Source organism: Cavia porcellus, unplaced genomic scaffold (assembly GCF_034190915.1).
Source record: "Cavia porcellus strain 051 isolate PalLab524CR breed Dunkin Hartley unplaced genomic scaffold, mCavPor4.1 scaffold_31, whole genome shotgun sequence".
Lineage (NCBI taxonomy): Eukaryota > Metazoa > Chordata > Mammalia > Rodentia > Caviidae > Cavia > Cavia porcellus.
In genome coordinates this window covers 17,239,438-17,251,934 of record NW_026947514.1, presented here as the reverse complement: position 1 = coordinate 17,251,934, position 12,497 = coordinate 17,239,438, and positions in this window count along the sequence as shown.

Sequence of the window (12,497 nt, the reverse complement as noted above, 5' to 3'; positions counted from 1 at the left end):
ACTCAGTATGGAGACTTTCATCCCTGCAAATAATACTATAATATTTACCTCACATACACACCATTTTTCTTAGCTGTTAACTTGATCTCTGACCTAAGAGACATTATTGCAGATATCAAATTAGTGTTGCTGTAGGTTTTGCTGTCTGTTTAGTTATTTCATTCATACATGATTGTTTTCTTTCTTTCTTCCTTCTTCCATAATGTATCCTAAAGATAATTTTTACTTCATTAATTCCTAAGTAACTTGTCATTGTATAAATTAAAAAAGAAATATATTGTATACTGAATTTCTTCATTTTGATATTGTACACATTCGATTTAGGATCTAAATTACAAATTTTTGACAAATCAATGAGCACATAGATTATCTCCCATTATGATAACTTCAAAAAAATGGCAAGGCTTCAGGAGGAAAATCATTAACTTCTCTGGCATCCTCTGAATTCTGTAATTCCGTTGCCCTATGTTCTGTGAATAACAGAACTTTCATCTCCTTTGAACAAATTTCAAACACTCTTTCATCCCCTCATACCAGGTTGAGTATAAATATTAGTGTAATACTAGTGATTCTATTTTTATTTTTATTTATTAACTATCCATTCAAAAATATCTAATTTCCATCAGGCCAAGGAATTCTTCAATTTTGCTTATTGCTACTCTCCTATAATACAGAACAGCATCAGACAAATAATCAGCACATAGTAAATTTTTTATTTCAATATATTGTTTATTATGTGTCTTTTCCATAAGTAGTTCAGGCAATTCCCTTATGCTATTTATAACTTTTTCAAATTTCCACAAATGTTTAAAATAACTGTTTTTCACAAAAGATAACTTTTCCTCTCTTTTTAAGGTTCCTAGCACATTTTTCCGTTCTATTGTGAATTAATCCCCTTGTCACATTCTCCATGAAATGATGCACTAGCTTTACCCGTGGAAATTGTTTGCCAAAAATAAGCAGTCCAAAATTCGAGTTTTAATCCCGTAACATTTTAGCTGTGTATATTTATGGTCATAACCGCTGCAAACTTTAGCTATAAAATGAGATTAAGTGATATTTAACTTACAGATACAGTATGAGATTTAGAGACACCCATATTCACAGAAACTGGCCATGTGCCAGAGAGTCAAAGCAAGAAAAGAATAGTTATTGTCATATATTTTATTATCCAGAAACATCTAAACGCTCTTGGTAAGAATAGTATTGAAATAATTGTCAATAATTACCTGTACAACTCACAGTATTTTTTTTAGGCTCTTTAACATTTTTACTTTTGCTTGTGGAAAGCATCTAGGGTAAAGACAGATCATTTCAATCTCACTTGCTTTGTTAGAGAGTGTTAGTCAATGTCGGAACTGGGTCCTCTCTGCTCTCTAAGGCTGGAACATCAAGGTGTCAAGTAAACTAGTGATACTTACTACAAATTTTATGCCATATTGTGTCTGAAACTTCAAATTTTGTTTCCCTCAGTTACCAACCTCCCTACGTCACTTCCAGCCTCTAGACTCCCACTTAAGAATTAAGAAATACCTCACACGGAAAGATAAACTGATGTTGAGTATTGTTTTAGTCACTTTTGTGACACTGGGACAAATTACTGACATCCACAACTTAAAGAAGGAGAGGTTTAGTTGGGTTAAGAGTTTCAAAAGTCTCATTCCATTCACGACTAGCCAATTCCAAAGGAGAAATGGCCAGGTGTGGCAGCATGGCACTGGAAATCTACTCAACCCTTATCAGCCAGGAAGCAGAGACAGAGGAGGAGGAGCCAGCAACAAGAACACATGCTTCCATGTCACCTTAGCGGGGTGCTCTTCTGACCAGGCCCTACCTCTTAGTAAAACATCAACTATGAACTCATGAGCTCATTAATCCACTAATGAGTATGGCCTCCCCTTGAAACAATCACCCGCAAGAGGCCCACTTTTGAATACTTGAGACACTGGGAGCAAATTTTAGGTCTAAATCATAGCAAATGTGTACACACATTCTCTTTCTCTGCAAGATCTCAACTTCTCAAGTCCTGGTGGACTTGATTTACTTATATTCTTTTAGAAAATTTTTGTAAAGAACATTCCCATAAGTCTTTTTTTTTTTTTTTCCTCAGTTGGAGAGAAAAGTTTATCTCTCACAGAAAGAAATTTATAATGAAGATAATTTAGAAATGATATTTTACATATCATCTCAAATTTAATGTTTTAGTAAATACTAAAACACATTTAACTTGTAATTTGGTAAATTTTACATAGCATAATCTAAGACTACTCGCCTGTTAACCTGAATGATTGTCACCAGTTATGATCCAAGCAATAAAATCTCCCCACAGTGTTATTATAATTGAATTTCAATTTCCATTTGCTGTAAAATATTCCATACTCTGCACAGGCTTGTTGAAAAATAAGAGAACATGGCAAGTGAATATAGGAAGGTTTGCAATAACACTCACCAGGTCATAGCTGAGGTTGGTGCAGAACAGAAAGTAGCTCTAACTTGATATTAGGTTGAAAGGCATCTTGTGGACAGGCTACTTTTAGTGCAGAACTACTTTGCCTGAATTACTTTGTTTACTTAATATGGCTGGCTGACCATGGTGCTGGGATTTCAGTCTCCATTAGCATGCACATGCATATAAAATTAGTCAACAGACCTAGCAACTTGCAAGATTGTCCGCTGAGAGACTGGGGTTAAACATCTGTCTGTAGTGCTGTTTCCTGAAAAGCTTATATAATAGCCAGTGGAGCTCAGAGTGGGTACTTAGTGGGAAGAGAGAGCAAGGCAGTCACTTGAGGGGAAGTGCTGGATTTCAGAGAACTGACAGCCTCACCATCCTATCCAGAGGTCACAACCTCACACTCAAAAAGCTTTTAAGGCTTCTTCCATCTGTGTTGCCTGACTGCCTTTTGAATTAAGCACTCATGACCAGGATGTTCTCAGCATATATTTTCCACAAAGTTTCTTTAATGCAGATGAAAGTCTCTCGTTCTTTCAGAAATATCCATCCCATTGATAACAACTCTAATTTTATTACACTGGGCTGACCTATTTGATTGGTTCACATTTTACTACTATTCAATTGAACCAGCAGAGGTTACATGTATATTCAGGATGAATGAAACCCGAGAGACCCCTCCCCTCCCTTTTACAATTTTGTAGTGTGTTAACAGGTAACAAGGAAACATTGAAAGAAGGTGAGCCCTGGATTCACTTCTGAACTATACTATGCAACTAACTGTGTGGCCGAATCTATTTCTTTGTCACTAATATACCACAATCTAGAGATGTCACTTTAGGTTTGTTGTTGGGATTATGTGGATTGTGTTCTATCTGGAAATAGTTATATAGAAGCTTCAAGAAATCAGTCTTAGTTTTTTTTTTTAATCATAACTAATATTCTTAAAGAAATTGAATTAACTGAATACATAAATAATTGATAGTAGGGAAAATAAACCTTTTAAAGGGGCCTAAATAACTTCCTCCATATGTCTTTTAAATGCTGCTCAGAAATTGTAGCAAAATGATAATCAGGCCATCTTAAGGCAGGTTATCTAGAATAGCAAAGATTTAGAGAGTTTCCCTGGAGTGAACAGATGTATCGCCAAGTATCAGTCATTTGGAAGTGAGTAATAGTCTGCTCTTATGGAGTCAAGTAGCAAGCTTTTTGTTCAACACAATCTATGCACCGAATGCTTAATGATGTTGTATTAGGGAAATAAAGAAGAGTGATCATGCTTTTATATACTAAGTTAATTTGTTATTAAATAATGGGCACATTTTTACCCTTAAAATTATGTCATATTATGTATGATATCAACAGAGTCTTTTTCTGGGAAATGAAAGTATATGAAGTCATGAACTTTAAATATTAGCAGTATTATGTTCCTGTCACTCATCCACCTTAGGCACATTAATGAAATCCTCAGAATATGTGTCATGTCATGCTTAAAATGAAAATTACAAGAGGAATTAACTTTGCAAAATAACTGCTTTCTCAAAGAAGGTACGAGAGATGGCACAATGTTCTGACAAATTTTTAACTTAGAAGTAAAGTAGCTAATTGGAATTAGGGGAGGCAGTCACAGTCAGGCATGATTGTGGATCTCCAGAATGACAGTGGATTCTGTAAACATGCACCCATAGTAGGCAGGATAATGTTCACCTGATGTATGCAAGTGAAAATCCCTAGGACCTGTGAATTTGTTTCTTCCCATGAATTTTGCAGATGCGATTAACCTAAAATTTTCTTCTGGAGGGAATTCCCTGGATTATCCATGAAATGATATAGGCAGAATATGTAGTGATATTATAATGGCTAGATGCATCTTTACTGACTGAATAGATAGGAGAAAGACCATAAACTAAGGAGTAAGAGAGGCTTCCATAAACTTAAAAACACAAGGCATTTACCACAAATAATGGAATGCAGCCATCATCTTAATTTTAGTCCATGAAATCATGTCGCTCTTGTAACCTACTGAATGATACGTTAATTAGTTTGGAATATTTTAAGCCATTGAATTTGTGGCTGTTTATTAGAGCAATAATAGAAAACTAATCCAATAGCTAACATGATTACCAACTTGCAAAGGATTTTTATAACTGTAGAAAGTTTTAAATTTATTGTATAAATGAATGAATGAATAATGAATGAAGGAATTACTGAAACCATTCCTATGAAGATTTCCAAGGAAAACACCTAAATGGCCCTGGCCTGTCACTCAGGACTGTGTCATCTTGAACACATAATTTAAATCACAACTATATTCTTTTTGGAGAATATTTATGTCACCGTTAACAGCTTACTTCTCTCCCATAACGTATTAGCACATTTTCTGTAGCAGAGATGTAATTCCAATACTGGCTTGCAAAAATAGCTTCTTATATGGAAAATGTATCAAAGTATTTTTTAATTTAAAATATTTTACCTTTGCTTCTATCTCGTAATACCCAGCACAGAGCGATGCCCAGATAGAAATACAGCAGATGGTGGGGGAAGGAATGAACAGAATGAAAGATAGAAACCAAAAGTTGACTGTGAGTTCCATTTGTCACTTCTGAATCAAATCCCTTTGTAAACTGAAACATATTTTCATACTGCAAAGAGTGAGGGAATGTTGGAGATTGCCAAACCCGCTGCTTTTCTATCCCTTCCTTTCCAAGTTATTTCTCTTTGTCTCATGACAGTATTTTCTCCTTGGTTGAACATACATGTATTGGAGTATATTAATACTATGTGAAATGATGCCTAAAACTCTACAGCTTTATGTGTCTAATATCTTTTCTGTTGTATGCTATAATCATCTGAAGCTTTTCCTTGGGATTGGCTTCCCATCAAGGATGATTTTTTTAGTAATAAGAATGAAGCTACACCCAGATACACCTCAGTGTATCTCCTCATGGTCATGGTGAAAACAATGTCTCACTTCTTTTCTTTATCCTGTTTGTGTTCCTGCTCCTCTATGTAGAGGTAACAGTCAGGGACAATGTGTCAGTATAGAGAAAATATACAAGACTTGACTACATGCTTACCCATGAGAGACACTAACACAACTCATATTTTATTATGAATCACTAATACAATAACTTGCTAAAATAGCTGGGCTTTGAAATTGTAGTTTACCTTTGTTCAAACAAGTTTATCTTGTTTAAACATACTACATCAACATGTTGATATTTTCCTAACTTTTCCCTAAATTCATCTTAATCTTATGCCCAAATGTAGAACACCATAAGTCCATCCCCAGGGGAGAAAACCTAAGGTCCTGTCTAGTACCAGTATCTACTCAAAATCCAACACCTTCTAGACTTGAATGACCCCCTTGACTTGGTCTGAATTGGGTTCCCTGTTTTCTGTTGAAACATAAAATAAGCAAGCAAAGTATTCCACCATAGACACAGTCTACAATATTGGGGTAAGAAAAGAGAAAAAACAATACTCACAAGCATTAATAAAGAAAGAGTAGATCTCTCCACAATTTTTCCTCTGTAGCAATTCTGAATTCCCATTGGGAAGATACGTGAAGACCTCGGGACTGAGGAGAACAGAAATTGTATTTTTGATCCTGACTCTACCCTTAATAAATTGTGTCTTATTTTTAATGATTCATGGAAATATTTGAGGCAAGAGTATGTCATCAGAGACTATACCATTAAACCAGCTCCTTGCACACAGTGGCGGACCAAAGAATATAGCACATATCAAATGTCAAATAGTTTTGTGTTAGTATGCCTAGATATTAGTAATTGTACATAAATTGCTAAACATAGTCACAATAGCACATTTTTCTTTCCTCCACTTTGTGTTTCTATCTTTTAATTATAGCTATGTTGAAGCTTTGAAGATTCAGTGGAAAAGCAATACAAGCAATAGTAAAGGAAAATACAAGTGATGATCTTTGTTGCAAAGTTGCATTTTCAGTTGTACATTGATACATTTGCTATATAATCAAATTTATCAAATTTGTCTATGCAGTCTGGTATTTACAGCTAATATACCACTCTGAAATCTCTGTCCTAATTTTCTGGCACACTGAAAACTTTCACCATGCATCTTTATAAAAACAGGAGTTTTTATCCTTGTTCCAGGAAACTGCTGGTCAGTTTTCTGACACTAGTATCCACTTCTCTTTTTCATTTTCTGTTTTATTTTAGAGAGAATAAAAGAAAAGAAAACAGAACAAAGTAGATCAGAAGAAAACAATGCAAGCAACATGGGATTTCAAAACAAGACAACAGGAAATTAACAGCGGCTACAACAATGTCTCCCCAGAATAGTTGTCCATATCTTTACACACAATGAATTCAAATAAAACAAAATAAAAGAATGAAAACATAACAGACCTTCAAAACAAGACAACACGGAAATCAACAATGGCTACCATATTGTCTCTTGGGCTCCTCAAAACAGCTGTCCATACCTTCACACATACTGAAATCCAGTAATAGAAAACAGACTGAAACCAATAAAAACAAAGAATAACAGCGTTATTGGACTTCAAAAAAAGATGACAGAAAATAAGCAAAGGCTACTATAATGTCTTATTTTCTTAAGAGTAGCTGTTCATATCATCCATCACACATAATAAAGTAAATCCTTGTAAATTCTTTAGAAGCTCTAGGCATGTATAAGCCTATGCATGTTCTTTTATCCTTTCTGTATTAGAGGGAGAACACAAGAAAAACAAAAAAAGAGGCAAATAAGTAACAATAACAAAGAGTTTCAAACAGTAATAACATAAGCTTTCAAAACAAGTTGGTTGGAACATAACTAATTTTTATTTTGTATAGTTATCTTTAAAAGTTAATCATGTTACCAGATATAAACACACAAAATTGATCTAGTCTTATGAATGTTAACTGTTTTGTTCCAAGAACTAATACAATCAGTAGCACAATTATGTTAGCTATCTTGTGTGTATATACAAATTTGTATCATTTTTCTTTTTCCTTCTTTTTTTTCTTCTTTTCCCTAAATTATTTTTTCACCAGTTTCTTACCCTTTTAAAATATTTATTGAAGATTTTGTAAATTATTTACTCGTTTTGCTTCTTATAATAGGGAGACAATGCAACATTTACACAAGTGAGTTTGATTTATTTCATTTATAAGTATGGTCTCAAGTCGCATCCATTTATCTATAAAAGCCTCAATGTGATCCTTCTTTATAGCTGAGTAGTATTCCATTGTATAAAATATTTTTATCCATTCCTCAGTTGATGGGCAAAAGGTTGTTTCCAAAATTTGGCTGTTACAAATTACATGGGTGCACATAAATCACTGTGGTATGATGTTTTCAGTTCTTCTGGGAATATGTCCAGAAGTGGAATAGTTTAGTGAAGTGGGACTTCCATTCCGAGCATTTTGAGGAACCTCCAGGCTGATTTCCACATCGCTTGCACCGGCCTACACTCCCACCAACAGTGCAGGAGATTTCGTTTTTCCCTGCAGCTTCCCCAGCATTTGTTGTTGGTAGTTTTCTTGATCCTGGCCATTCTTTCAGGAGTGAGATGGAATCTAAGTGTGGTTTTAATTTGCATTTCTCTAATAACCAATGATACTGAACATTTTTTCATGTATGATTGGGCCTTTGAATTTCAGGGCTATGATTTTTTAAAATTCTTTATCTGTCCTAGACAGAAATCCTTTGTGTGAGGGAGAGTTTACTAAGATTTTTTTCCCAATTCGTGGTTTTCTTTTCACTCTGTTGAGGAGGTCTTTTGACATGCATAAATTCACTTCTTTTTTTCTAGAATGTCTTATGAAAGAAGTTTCTTTTCTTTCTATTCTTAGACAAGTATGTATTTTGGGCTACCTTAAGCTCACCATATAGATCAGCTTGGCTTCATATCTGTGGCAATCTGCCTGCCTCATCCTCCCAAGTGCTGATATTAGAGGTATGAACCACCACATCTGGTTCGCACTATTTTTATGAACAGTATTTTACCAAACACAGTGAGTTTGAGAGGTATCTTGTGTGTATCAGATACAACAAAGCAGTTCTTAATTTGTTCCTGAACAGTATCTTGTAGTTTGGATATAATCTTTGTTTCCCCACTACCATGATGATGGACATTTGAGTGGTTTCCAGTTTTTGGCTCTCTTGACTATGACCTATGACCACTTGGTTGCAAGATTTTGTGGGAATATCCTTTATTTCTCTTTGATAAATATGGGAGCAATAAATATGGTAAGTGTATGTTTGACTTTACAAGAAACTGCCAACATGATTGTATGATTTTACATTCCCACCAGCAATTTATGAGTTTCAGTTATCCTCTCCAACACGTGATATCATCCATCTTTTTTGATTTCAACTATTCTAGAAAATATGTAGTAATTTTTCCGATGTTTATTTCCTTTCTGTGATGATTACACTATGTCTTTTTATGTGCATATATATCTCCTTTTATAAAGTGTCTCCTTGAATATTTTGTTTATCTGCTTTGTCTTGTTGAATTATAGAGTTCCACATATATACTTTGGGGGAGAAAAGGTCATTTGTCAAATATTTATGTTGCAAATGTTTTCTCTCAGTGAGGAACTTGCCTTTGAGTTCTCATAATGGAGTCCTGTATGGAGCAGAAGTTTTTGATTTAAATATTTCAGTGTATCAGTAAAGCGTTTCAGGACTTTTACTCATGTTTTACCAAAGATATCATTGCTCTTTACAAGGTTTAAAAGATTTTCTCTCATGATTTCACGTAGAAGCATGACTGCATTAGCCCTTATATTTCTGTCAATAGTCTGGTTCAGATTAGTTTGTGTGTGTGTGTACACTGTGTGTGTGTGTGTGTGTGTGTGTGTGTGTGTGTGTGTGTGTGTGTGTTTGGTTGAGAGCTAAGGGTTGACATTCACTATTTTTCATATTTTACATTTTCCTGAAAAGTTTTAAGTAAATTTGTTAAAAATTTTACCAAAAAGAAAAAAAATGTGAAATTTTTGTCAAGATTGCCTTACAGTGCTATTAAAGTTTTGGAATGAAGAAGATTTAGTCTTTCATTTGTTCGATTAATTTTAGTTGCTGAATTTTTAAAATATGTTTTTCAAGAGGGAGACGTTTAGGTGCTTTTTGACCTATAATTTTGACCTGGAAGATACTTTCTTATACTGCCTAGTTTTGAATCAGATTTATAGTGAATGTATATGAATGATAACAAGTTCTGTATCTTCTATTTTCTGGAACAGTTTTTTGTAGAATTGATATATTTCATCTCTACATACTAAATAGAATTTTCAGTGAAGCTGGCTTAATCTAAGATTTTTATTGGGAAGAAGTTTTGGTAGTTGTGTAACTTTCTATTTATTTTTGCCTGATTTCTGAGAGCTTGTTGAAGCAAGTCTTATGCTCCACTTACACTGCCAAACTATAAAAAAATTCTCAATATTTCTTTATTATTGCTTAATTGTTACAACAACTGTGAAGATAACACTTTTCTTTTCTTGAAATTAGTAATTTTTATTTTTCCTTGTTTATTTATCAATTGATAGATTTTCCCAAAGAACTAGATTCTGATTCACTGACTTTCTACATTTTTCATCTGGATATCTTAGCTTCTGTTTTTCAAATTATTTGACAACTCATTGAACAAAATTTGTTTATTTCTAATTTATTAAAGAAGAAAGCTTGATAATTACTTTGGATTCTTCCTTCTTTCTAAATATAAGAATTAAGAATTATAATTATAATCCTATACTTAGGCTTATCAATAGCCCTTATAATTAACAGTTTATTAAAAAAAAACTTTTAAAGTTTTCCTTATGATTTGTTATTTGACTCATGGGCCACTCTGAGATATGTAATTTAATTTACAGAAATATAAGGATTTGTCAGGTATTTATGGTCACAGATGTCTTACTTAATTCTGTTGCAGTCACAGAACAAACTTTTTATGATGTAGTTCCTTTTATCTTTAATGAGACCTTCTTTTTGGTCACAGTAAGGCTTATTTTGATGAAGTACTAATGGTTTATTTTCAGTGAGCACCTAAAATTTGTTCTTTATTGCTAAAAATTCTTACATTATTGGGCAAAATGTTCTATGGATATTATTAAATTAATTTGACTGATATTACATTATTTTAATTCTCTAAAATCTTTTTTATTGTTATTTAAACTCCAACCTTCCTATCTACTGGCAAGAGATGTTTGAATCTCCAATTATAATACTATGAAATACTATAATACAATGAAATAATTTCATTATACTTTTACATTTTTATTAGTTTGCATTCAGTATGTTTCAAAGAACATTTATATTTCTATATTATTTTGAGAAATTGATTGATTTATAAAGGTAAATATGCGTCTTTACATCTAGTCTTAAATTTTGTTTTGTATACTTTCTGAAATTAATCTAATCAATAGCTGCTTTTTGAGTAAGGTCATAGTATATTATATTTCATCATATTTATTGTAATCTTTTTTAGAGGGCTGGCAATGTAGCTTAGCATTATAGCATCTGGAAGGCAAATATGAGGTCCTGAGTTTGATTCTTGGTACAAAAAATTTTTTTAAAAAATTATTTTGTATGTTTAAACTCAAGATGTGTTCTTATAGACAGTACATAGCTGAGTTTAGCTTTAATATTTTTCAAAATTATTCTCGGTCTCATTTAGGTTATTTTTCCAGCTTTTTTCTTCATCTCTAGTTTTTTTTCCACATTTTTTCAGTGTTTTTAAATTCCAGCTTATTAGAACATGTGGGTAGTAGTGCACCATGTTTACATTCTCAATTGTTTGTACATGAACATAGAATAACATAACATAAACTTGACTTTTCTAAACATAACTTTTTAAAAAAATTTTGTGCTCAATTTTTTTTTCCCCTTGCAGGGTTTGAAGGGGCACGTGCTCTTTCTAATACTTCAAAAGATATTGATCCATTGGTTTTCAGGCAGTGAGTCTTAGTTTCTATGTTGTTTTTCAGCTGTGATAACTTATTGTTGAAAGCTAGACAACATTTATTTATACATGAGTTTTGTATGTTGATGTCTTGTTTTAGAACACTGGAGCTTGTCCTGAGATGCAATCAAATCTCTGAGAGTCAGTTAAATTACTTAGAATAATCTTTAAAACTCTTGGTTTTTGTTGGTAGTATCCAGAAAATACTCTTCACCTCAAATATCAGCTTTATCCTCCTCATGAGATATAGACTTCAAAGGTTTCTGTGTGATCCACTTTGCATTATGAGATCTCTGCTTTATGATTAATGGGAATGCAAATTTATTACCAGCCTCATTTTAGGTTCCAAAACGATTTGAGCTCTTTCCTAGTTATTTACCTGGCCTTTGGAAGTTTTCTTCACTCTGGCTCCGGTAAATACTGTGATGGAGACCTACAGTTTGCCTACATACTTCTGACACAGTGCTTGTCTGTTCTTTTGTCTGTCCTGCAAATTCTAGTAACCCCGGACTCTGTTAACTTTAAATTGATCTACTTGACAAAATGTTATGTTGGAGATTCTTTTCAGTGTTACTCATTGGTTTATTTTTCTTGGCATCCACATCTGGATAGTATTTGAAGCCATAATAAGAACGCTGTTTGTAGTGATACCACTCCTTTGTACGTGCTGACCTATTTGCATCTATGAATGTAAAGGTCAATGCATATTCCTTTAATACAATTTGTTCATTTTTCTAATTGCTTTTATAAAAATAAATTGAAAACTTGCTTCATTCTTGTTGGAAGGGATGTTTCTGGCATAGCTGTGTTTTAGTGTGACTTCTTTTATATAAGTCTTTACCATGACACTCACTGTTTCGGGATCAGAAGTACTTTCTGTTCTCACTATGACTTTAAATTTCCATAGACACTTTATTTTCTTTTATTTCTGCTTGCAACTTGAGTGATTCTTGCATTGCTAGCTTTCTTACAATAACTGCACAAAAGTGTGTAACAGTAGCCAACAGACACTAATACTTTCATACTCCTCAACTGCTTCCTCACAGCTGCTAGTTCATTGGACACGTGCTCTTTCTACAGCAAATTGTAGGCATGAGT